The 9,972-nt window shown below is 38.1% G+C and overlaps 1 long non-coding RNA gene across 2 annotated transcripts; it reads left to right on the top strand.

Moving 5' to 3' along the window:
* The first annotated feature begins 255 nt into the window (after window positions 1-255).
* LOC112134343 (uncharacterized) lies at window positions 256-7,203 on the top strand. Of its 2 annotated transcripts, XR_008527096.2 has the most exons (5): window positions 285-504; window positions 690-859; window positions 1,003-1,098; window positions 3,641-3,692; window positions 5,593-7,203. It is a non-coding gene; the product is annotated as an uncharacterized LOC112134343 (long non-coding RNA). The 2 variants fall into 2 exon arrangements; XR_002915785.3 differs by lacking the exon at window positions 5,593-7,203 and having other exon boundaries at window positions 256-504; window positions 3,641-3,957.
* The last annotated feature ends 2,769 nt before the right edge of the window (window positions 7,204-9,972 follow it).

Genomic DNA, 9,972 nt, shown 5'->3' with positions numbered 1-9,972 from the left:
TCGGGGGGGTGTGGGGGAGAGGTGAAAGAATGGTGGCTAGTCAAACAGTCCTTTCCAGTAACAAGGTCTCAGATACCCATCTCAGAAGATTTATTACATGCTGCCCCCACCATTGACCCTAAAGGAGAGACTGACTCTGCAAACAGCTCAAATCATAGTCATCCTCTTCATTTCCTGTGTGTCCCTCCCACTCCTCTCACTAACACGTAATACCATAGCCACATCAGTCAGTGGTTAGGATGCTGGGTTAATTTTACTCCCAAGGAAAGTGATGCCTGAGAGAAAGAGCCATTTGTTTGTCTTTTTAATTTCAGCTTCTTCCTAAATAAGACAGCCTTTTAGAAAGACTTTCACAGTGTCAGGTTAGTTACCTAAATCTTAGGTAGTGTCAGGTTAGTTACCTAAATCTTAGGTAACGTCAGGTTACTTACCTAAAGTCACTTTGTGACTTCATCCTGATATAAAGGAACAAGAAAGAGAGTTGGATTAGGATAACTCACTATGGTACATGTTATTTTTTATTTAGTTTATATATTTGGTGTTTTTAGACTAATTTTGCAGGTAGGGTGGGGCATAACTCAACATATTTTTTTCCTCACAAGCTGGATTAATTATTTTAGTAACATGAGCTGTATTAAAGTGGTCATAGAAGTCAGGTTAGGGCAAGCACTATTATTTATGTTTTACAGATGGGGTAACACATAGAAAAGGCACGGAGAAGTTAAGTGATTTGCCTATGGTCACAAAGCCTGTTAGCAGCAAACCCAGAACAAGAACCTAAGATTTATGACTGCCAGTTCCAGCTGTTTTTCTTTGTCATGCATCCTCAGCAATCAACATAATCAAAATCTGTTTGGAGGTAACTGGGTACAACAAAATAAATTATTGTTCCTTTTGTTGGGTGAATTCAGTTTGACCTGGATATTAAATTTGCACAAGTCTCACTGTCTCATTTAGTTATGTCTGCTCTTTTATTTTTTAAACTATGCTTATGACTTTCAGACTATTGATTTGTATAAAGGAAGATAACATTGATCAACCAAACAGGAAGTAATCCAGTGAATCTGGGACAGCGGTGGAATTCAGAAGCAGGGCCAGGTAAGCACTTCAAATATGCGAAAAGAAAATGAGAGAGCTGAAGGGAGACCAAGCAATTTGATTTGCTCTTGGTTTACTCTGGAGGAAAAGGAATCCTTCTGAATTCTGAATTCCCAGAGCCAAGCCACTGTATTCTTCCATTTCTTCTGAGTGTCTTCCAGGGAAAGTGTGTCCTTGTCAGCACCACAATGACACTTTCCATCCTGTGACAGAAACTAAGTCTTGAAAGACAACATTGTTACACTGTTTGGGGAGATCATGCCTAGTGGTTGTTTTGTTTTGAAGTCAGTGGGGATGATGAGGAGGGGTTTAGTGAAGGAGTAAATGTGAATGATAATGTCATAAATTCCCCTATGATTCTGATTATGAGAACTCTCCTCAGAGAATCTCAGTTCCCTAGGGAACTTTGTCCAGGATCTCCCAATTCTTTTGAGACCTCATCCAAAAATGGTGACTTGGATAAAGAGAACTCAGGAACTGCATGCCACTCTTCATCTAACTCTGCATGCAGCTGTGTTCACATTCTGCTAACGCTGGCTGATGTTCAAAAACTCAGCCCAATGATAAGGGTTTTAAAAGTGCATTATTTTCACTATTGATATAGATCTTGTGGAATAATCATTTCATAATGAGCCAGATCTTAACTAGTAGCAGACTACTCTAGTGTCTGCTACTAGTCAGACACACTCTAGTTTGTGGTTGGTGAAGCCAGAGAGTGATGTCATTTCCTAAGAAACAGGCAAGGAGAGAGAAAGCAATTGAAGGGTGAAGGGCAGAGAACTATGAAGTTGATTCAGGAAGAGACACATGGAGACTAGAGGTATAACAGAAGTTCTGGGCAGTGAACGAAGGAAAAGGGGGCCGGGGACTGAGGAGGAAGGAGTAGTTTAGATTCGATCTTATTTGCACCCACAGACCAGTTGCTAAGCGTCCAACTTTCTCAGGGATTAGATTTAACAGAGATAGAAAGTTAGTTTTCAAAGAGAAATCTTATTTATTAGCTAAAGTATGTCCAGTTTAATTATGTAATGAAGATGAGTATTTGTAACTCATTTATTTGAGTATATATTTTATAGATAACAATGTACCAGAGTGTAATAGAAAGTACCTTACAGTATAACTGTAGTGATTTGAATGGCTTGTCTGAGAAGGATGTGGAAAAAGGTCCCATATCTCTCAATAGTAGTACCCAAGTCAGCCTAAAAAGAAACAAAACATTGTAAATCTCTTGGTTCCTAGTAACAGAAGAGATTTTAAACACTGAGTCACCTGAGTGGAATATTTTTAATTTAGTATCAGCACCCTTTCCTAAAGATGCTATAGATTAAGAACTCTCTGATTTTTTTTAAGCCATGAGTGTTAAAGAGTAATCTGTTACAAATCAATTTCAGTCCCACTCTTGATAACATCGTGTTTTTAGACTAATTTTGCAGGTAGAGTGGTGCACAACTCACCATAGTTTTTTCCTTGCAAGCTGGATTAATTATTTTAAAAATAGCAAAGATCATGAAAAATAGCCCAGCCAAATACTCATTTCTTTGCTTAATGTCTCATTGCTTGGCAATTTTCTTCACTGTCATTTTCAATGGAAAAATACCTGAAATTCATCTACTGAATGGAGTGGTTTAAAAAGAATCAATAGACATGCTAATAATAAGGAAAGCATTCAAATGCAATATAGCATATGTTTCTAATTACCACTTCATCAAGTCCCAGTTACAAATTAAGTCTCTTTTATTTCAATTAACAGTCTAATGGTGCTTCAGAGAGATAAAGAATGTTTTAAAAAGAAACCAAACCTCTGATTAAGAGCACCCAATTTTCTCTCCAAGGAAACATGATAAAGGTTTTAAGCTACGAGAAAAGTCTGGGATAGGTGATTTGGGAACTGTACTGTCCATCACAGCTAAGAGATGCAGATGATGTTTTTGGATTTTGGTTTTTGTTCTCCCCTTCCTGGGACCTTCTCAGCCATTCTACTGCCCACTTCTCTTCTGGTATCCTATCATGGGAGAGAAGTCACCCAGCTGGCCATGCATCTATACAACAAATATTTACTAAGCACTTGCTTTGTACCAGCATTTAAGTACTTGGTCATGAGGATTCAGTGGTATATAAGATCTAGTCCCTTCTCTCACAAAGATTGTTGTTTAGTGGGATAGACAGATATATAAGCTAATAGTTCTAGTGTAATGTGTCTACAACAATAACAGAATGAACACATCTATAGTAAAGATTGATAAGTTAATTTACTCTAATGTGTTACGTCATTTTACCCAGAAGTTTTTAAATGAACAGAAGAATATATATATATATATATATATATATATATATATCTTTCTCTCTGTGTCTCTTCTATGGGTGAAATTTCTGGTATTTGTGATTAGGATAATGAGATGTCTGATACCCACAGAGGTGACCACAAACTGTCCATAAAGCTGAGCTTGTTATAAATTTTAATTTCAACTCAGGGCTGGATAAATTCATAGAATATTAAGGGTTCAAGGAATTTCACAGTGTATCTTATTGATTCATTTTACAGATGAGGACCCTAAGACCTAGCGAAACTAAGTCATTTGCTCCAGAAGACAAAGGTAATCATTAGAAATCAACATGAGATTTCAGCTCTCCTGACCCTTAGTACAACATCTGAAAGAAGATATGTTGTCTTTACTCACAGTGGAGGCATTTTTCTGGCTGTGTTTAATTTGCCCTCCCTATGGATTCAGGACCCATAACTCTTGTTCTCACTCATCTGCTATGCTGCTGATAAGGACTTTCAGGTCAACAGCTGTAACTGCTAAATGAAGTTAATACTCTGAAAAAAAAAAAAAAAAAAAAAAAAAAGAAAAAACAGAAGGAACAGAGACCAAAAGATTGAAAGCCATTTGGAAATTTCTTGAGTGGTGTCTGGCAGGTCTTTTATGAAGATTACATAAACCAGGAAAAAAAAAAAAAACGCCTGCCGACTGTGTTATCTGTAGTGCCTATTGCCTATTTTGGCTGATTCATTGATGGTGTAACAGATAACAGAATGAAAGGAAATGGTTTGGTTTCTATAAAGGAAAAAGAATGGTTTGTATAAGGAAACCATTAGTTTCCTGAGATTGCTATACCAAATTATCAAAACTTGGTGTCTTAAAACAATAGAAATTTTTTCTCCCACAGTTCTGGAGGCCAGAAACTCAAAATCAGTATTTGGCAGCTGAAATCAAGGTGTTGGCAGCACCCTCTGGAGGCTCTCAGACAGAATCTGTCCCTTGTGTCTAACAGATTCTGGTGGCTGCTGGCATTCGTTGACTTGTGGTCGTATCATTCCCATCTCCTCCTCCATAGTCATATCACTTTCTCCTCTTCTCTGGCATTTGCATCCCTTTTTAAAGACACATGTGACTGCATTTAGGGCTTACCAGGATAATGCAGGATAATCTTCCTATTTCAGGATCCTTTGCCACATCTTCAAAGTCCTTTTTGGCCAATAAAGTAATATTCACAGGCTCCAGGTTTTAGGATGTGGGTATTGGTGTTGGGGTGGGCGGCGGATTTGGGGGGTGAACAACCAGCCTAGTACTGGCGGGTGACTGGTTATCCATCATTCTTAAGTCAGAAACGATGACCCAAAATCTCTTTTTGCTTTTGCTTCACTCATTTTGCATTTACTTACTAGGCTCTGCTTCTTCAGACACTTTTATTACATTTTAGTTTTTGCTACATCTCTCAAAAATGTCTTATTATTTTCACAGCCTGTCATTTAGTTATGTTTTCTTCTAAGTGTTTGGCTGTCTTGGTCAGTGCTCTAAAGGAATTAAAATCACTTGGTCAGTGCTCTGAAGTAATTGATCAGTGCTCTGAAGTAATTAAAATCACTGTGAAGCTGAATGAAAAATCAGAAGAAGAATCAAGAGACCTATGTTTTGCTTGTTAGGAGAACTGTGTATCCTTTATGTCTATTTTTGGAGTTGGTGGTAATTTCTGGTCAAGGAATCAAATGTTCTTATTCCTAACCATATAGTCAGATAAGATGGCTAAGGTGCTTTCATAATCACCATTGATTCACTGTCAGATAGGCCCGTGCTCTGTGACAACTTTTCAATATTATAGACTTTACCAAATAAAAAGGTATCTCCTCATTCTGTGCACAGAAAAAGAAAATGATGGATGAGTATATCAGCCAGAACTCTGTGGCAGAAAAATAAGCATGAGTGTGCCCTTTCATGCCTCCTGAGAACTCCTGTGCTAGACAGAGCCTGTTCAAGATGTCTTTTCTGACTTTCTGATTCCAGTTGACATCTAGGCATATAAGGCAACTTTGTGATGGGGCCAGAGAGCACCACACATTGTTGTATATGAAATACTTTGTTCAGCAAACAAGCCGTGCGGCAACAAGACCTAGTGTGGTCAAGGATGGTGGACTAAAAACCACTGTGAGAGCAGAGATGTAGCCACCTCTGAGAATGGTTTTCTAAGCAGGATGACTTGTTTCCATCCCTACAGGCATCGTCTGGTCCAGTTCAGCACAGAGCTAGCTGCAAGTGACAACCTAAGAGAAAAGTCAGTGAGAACAGAGACCCATCTCTTTGTTGACTGCCTTAATCCCTAGAGCTGTGTTCTTCAATTTGCTACTATTTGCTACAATTTTTCTGCTTAACAAGCAAGTTCTACCCTGCCTAGGAGAGAAACTTTTAGTTAATTCATCTTCATTCACTACTATTCAGCTCATGCTTTAAAAACTTAGATAATGCTGTCTGAAATACTTAACTCCTGGTCAAATGGAGCTGCTATTTCATTCAGTATAATCAAAGAATAGCCAAGGACTTTAGTTAATATTTCTTCAAATGATAGAGAATAAACAAATTATTTTGGATATATCTACCATGCCTTCCAAACATGATTGTTGATATCTTTTCTGTATAAATTACTTTCCTACATAAATGGTACTTAGCTTTTGCTTGAAAGATATTCTCTTCTCTCCAGTTCAAAGATAACCCTCTTTCCCTCAAATTATAAGTAATTTATACTTAATAATCTTTCATATGAATTTTCAAAATTACAAATGGTAAGGTACCACTATTTTTTATTTTGTAACACCACAAACCATCAAATCTGAAGAGAAGAAAGGTTGAGTATGATCTCTGAAAAATAAATTCTAGTAGTGTGTATAGCAAAAATCATCTTAGAATGAATAGAAGCCCTGAATAACTGAATGACCACCAGGCTTATCTGCATCCACATTCTACTTAGTTAACTGTTAAATAATATCTAACTTGTTGCATTGTGAAAACAACATGTGTCTGTAAACTGAAAAATAGATGTTATTATCCATCTGGTTTAGTTACAATGGAGAAATGTCCTTCAGTTGCATGATGCTCTTCCTATGAATGAGGAAACCAGATCAACATTTCCGTTCAAGTTCTAGCTTGCCTATAACATTTCTTAGCTCCTTTTGCAAACCAAAAGTGGCAGCAGTTGTAACTGAATTAGTCTAACTGCTCAGACACATGCATTTCTGTTTGGTTGCTCTGGTCTCTTCTTGAAGGCCAAGTGCTGTGATCATTTATCATCATCAGAATTGGCTGCCATAACTCAGTGTTCCCAGGACCTGCAGCGGGCAGAGCACCAGCACAACCCGTAGAAAGCAGCTCCAAGATTGGCACCCTCTCATAAACCTGCCGAGCCAGGAACATCTTCCAGGCCCTCCACTCTCAGGAGTTTCAAGGAGAAAACAAAATGCTGAGGACTGGGAATGAGGGGCTTCAGCCTTGCACAATCTCTACATTTTGCTTTACTCCCAAGAGGGACGAATGAAGAATGTTGTTATTGATGCTATGACCACTTCTCTCCCATATTGTGCCCAGTAAACATGGCCTTACTCATTATTGAAATACTAGCATTCTTCTATAATGGTTCGTACATAGCTGCTGCCCAGAGCACTGAATAACACATACTACCAGGTGTCAAACCCAGATTTCCCCAGTCTCTCCTTAATTTCCAGCAATAAAAAGATTAGTCTTGCACAGCAGGTCTTCAGACCCTTTCTGATTTTGAATAGTGATTTGAACACCTCTCCTAGCTGTGTCCCCTTTGGGTTTAAGAATAAGATAGAAGATATATTGCTTTCCGTTTTAACATGTTTAACTTCTATTCAAGAATAAATATTGATGAAGGGCATCTAGGTACTAGTGATTTTTCCTGATGTTCATTTTGTGAACTTCACAGAAGACTTCGATTTCACCTTAAACCAAAGAAAATGTTCACAGATATCTTATAAATCTACTATTTTTCATGATTATAATAACCTGTCATCATGACAAGCCATGTTCATTAACAAAAGAAATCATAGGGGCAGCTTCTATTGGGCACTTAACTCCTTCATCCGTGAAATTATACCTTATGTGAATTTATTTTTGGAAAGTTCAGGTAGTTTAAATTTTAAATATATAGACTAGAAAGAAATTGGGACCTTAAAAACTATTTTACAGGAAAAATGTTTCTGCCTGTCCTCATATTTCCCTCTTTTTTTTTTTAACAGTGTTAGATTTCTGCAGAACTAATACTCTTTAATACTCTTGTCACACTTCAGAGGACACTATGTGAATTGTCAGATGCCACACAATTTCCAGGTATATTGTGAGGCCTCTGATAAGATTTGTATACTGTTGACACCTACTTAATATATGGATAAATAAATCTCCAGTAAAATACAAAATAAATAGGATTTCTATCCACAAACAACAAAGTTGCAAGCACAAAAGTGAAATCTGCACAGAGAGAAAAAGAGCTCTGTCATGTTGAGTATTTGTTGACCTCACAGTGAGTCATAGATTTTGTTCTAAGATTGGAAAAACACCAGGAAAAGAAACATTTTGGAAAACTGTAGAAAACAACTGGATCCAAGCTCAAGTCCTCAGAGATAACATCCTGTACTTAAAATCTTTAAGTTGTTATAGAGGGGAGTATGTGTATGTGTGTGTGTGTATGTGTGTGTGAGAGAGAGAGAGAGAGGGGAGGAGGAGGAGGAGGAGATGGGAGTGGAAGGTAAACAGCAGCAGAAAGAAAACATGTGCACTCATGTTTTCTTCAGATGCTTCTTCAGATGAGTCCATCAGGAGGACGAGGAGATGGAGATGATGATGGGAGGGGAAGGTAAACAGCAGCAGAAAGAAAACATGTGCACTCGATGATGCTTCTTCAGATGAGTCCATCTTCCTAAGTGTTGGTGGGAACACTGATCACAGATTTAAAAAAACAGTTTGTGTTTCCACTTGCACTTTCATCAAGAAGTTACAAAACATCTTGGAATACTTACATTTCTTTCTATTTGACTACTCAGGATGTGTCTTCATGACATAAGTCATTTTCAGCCATGTTTACTGGATGTTCCTCTTCTCACAGAGAACACCATTCTTTTGCTTTACAGTTAACACAGTGTTTTCCCACCCCCTATTGCATATGCTCCCACCCCCTATTGCATACTGCTCATAGTAACCAGCATATCTGTTTGGGCTGATGACAAAATCGCCAGGAGACACAGGTGGCTTTTGGGCTCTGATCCTAATGGGACTGTGGAGCTCATCCTGGAGCTCAAGGCTAGAGCAAGACACAGCGGAAAAATTAACTTTCTGGGGTTTCGATAACCACAGCATCCTGGGTTGATTAGCCTGTTACTATAGTAGAAGCCTGCTGATTCAGACATATAACATCACTGTCCAAAGCCTCTCGAAGTGGGATATGGCATCAAGTTTTTGCTTGCAAGCTAGAGCATGGCTATCATAGTAGAATTAAGGAATAGATACACTTATCACCTCAAAGTGCCATTCCAGAGGGACCCAGAAATGGTTATTGTAAAATTGAGTTATACCATAGACTGTTCCCAAATACTCTATGCATCCAAGGCTTAGTTACCTCCATTATAAGCAGTGTGACTGCTCTCCTCACAGAGGACTATAAAAATTAAAGAATCATCAAGAATTTGCAAACACAAGCTCATGACAAACATCTAGCAGTTATGTTAGACATAAATGATCTTTTCTTGGTAGACAAATGGAAAAGAAGTATATTTTATTGGATTCTTATCACTACTAAGAGCCCAACCAGGTTGTGATTGTCTGGCTTCCATTTACCAAATCACAAATTCTCACAACTGGCAGTAGGTGCCTCAGAGAGCATCTGGTTCAAGTATCTTACATGGTGGATGAGAAAATGGAGGTTCCAATATATTAACTTACTTGCCTGGGGAAATACAGCTTGTTTATGTCAGTGTCAGGACTAGATGCCCAGGTTTTATGATGCCATAACTAGTTTCTTTCCCAGGAGTCCAGATGAACCTATAACCTAAAATTGGTATCTAAGAGAAGGATGGTAAAGATGTCACTCTGAGTCCTGATTGATTGGTAGGAAACCCTAGCTGACTGGCAGAAAATCCTGATGTATGTGTTAAGAATGATTTTGGAGTCATACTCAGGCTTATCAGAAAAGGGTACTCAGGGTAAAATACAATTTCTATAAGGGGAAAAAGAAAAAAGGAAGAGAGGCCAGGTTTCACAGGTTTCTGATCTTAGAGCATCCACTTATTTTACAGCCATGATCAGATGTGTTTGAACAATAGGTGATAGTAGTAGGAATTGATTTTGTAAGATTCATGAGACAGGACCAAAAAATAAATAAATTTACAAATGGTGATCAAATATTGCCAAGTCAATAAGCTCCTTCTATTTGCATAGGCTGGGAACCAAGAGTAGAAGACAGACACTTATTTCTCAGTAATCCATACTGTAGCAATGGGACAATCATTTGGCCATCCCTATGTGATCATGGTCATTTTATAGGAGCATACTGGCTTAACTTTTTGAAGTGCTTTTGAAATGGGAAAGGTTC

The sequence above is a fragment of the Pongo abelii genome, chromosome 6, assembly GCF_028885655.2.
Source record: "Pongo abelii isolate AG06213 chromosome 6, NHGRI_mPonAbe1-v2.0_pri, whole genome shotgun sequence".
Lineage (NCBI taxonomy): Eukaryota > Metazoa > Chordata > Mammalia > Primates > Hominidae > Pongo > Pongo abelii.
The sequence above is the reverse complement of the archived record's forward strand: the minus strand, read 5'-3'. Positions and strand labels throughout refer to the sequence as shown.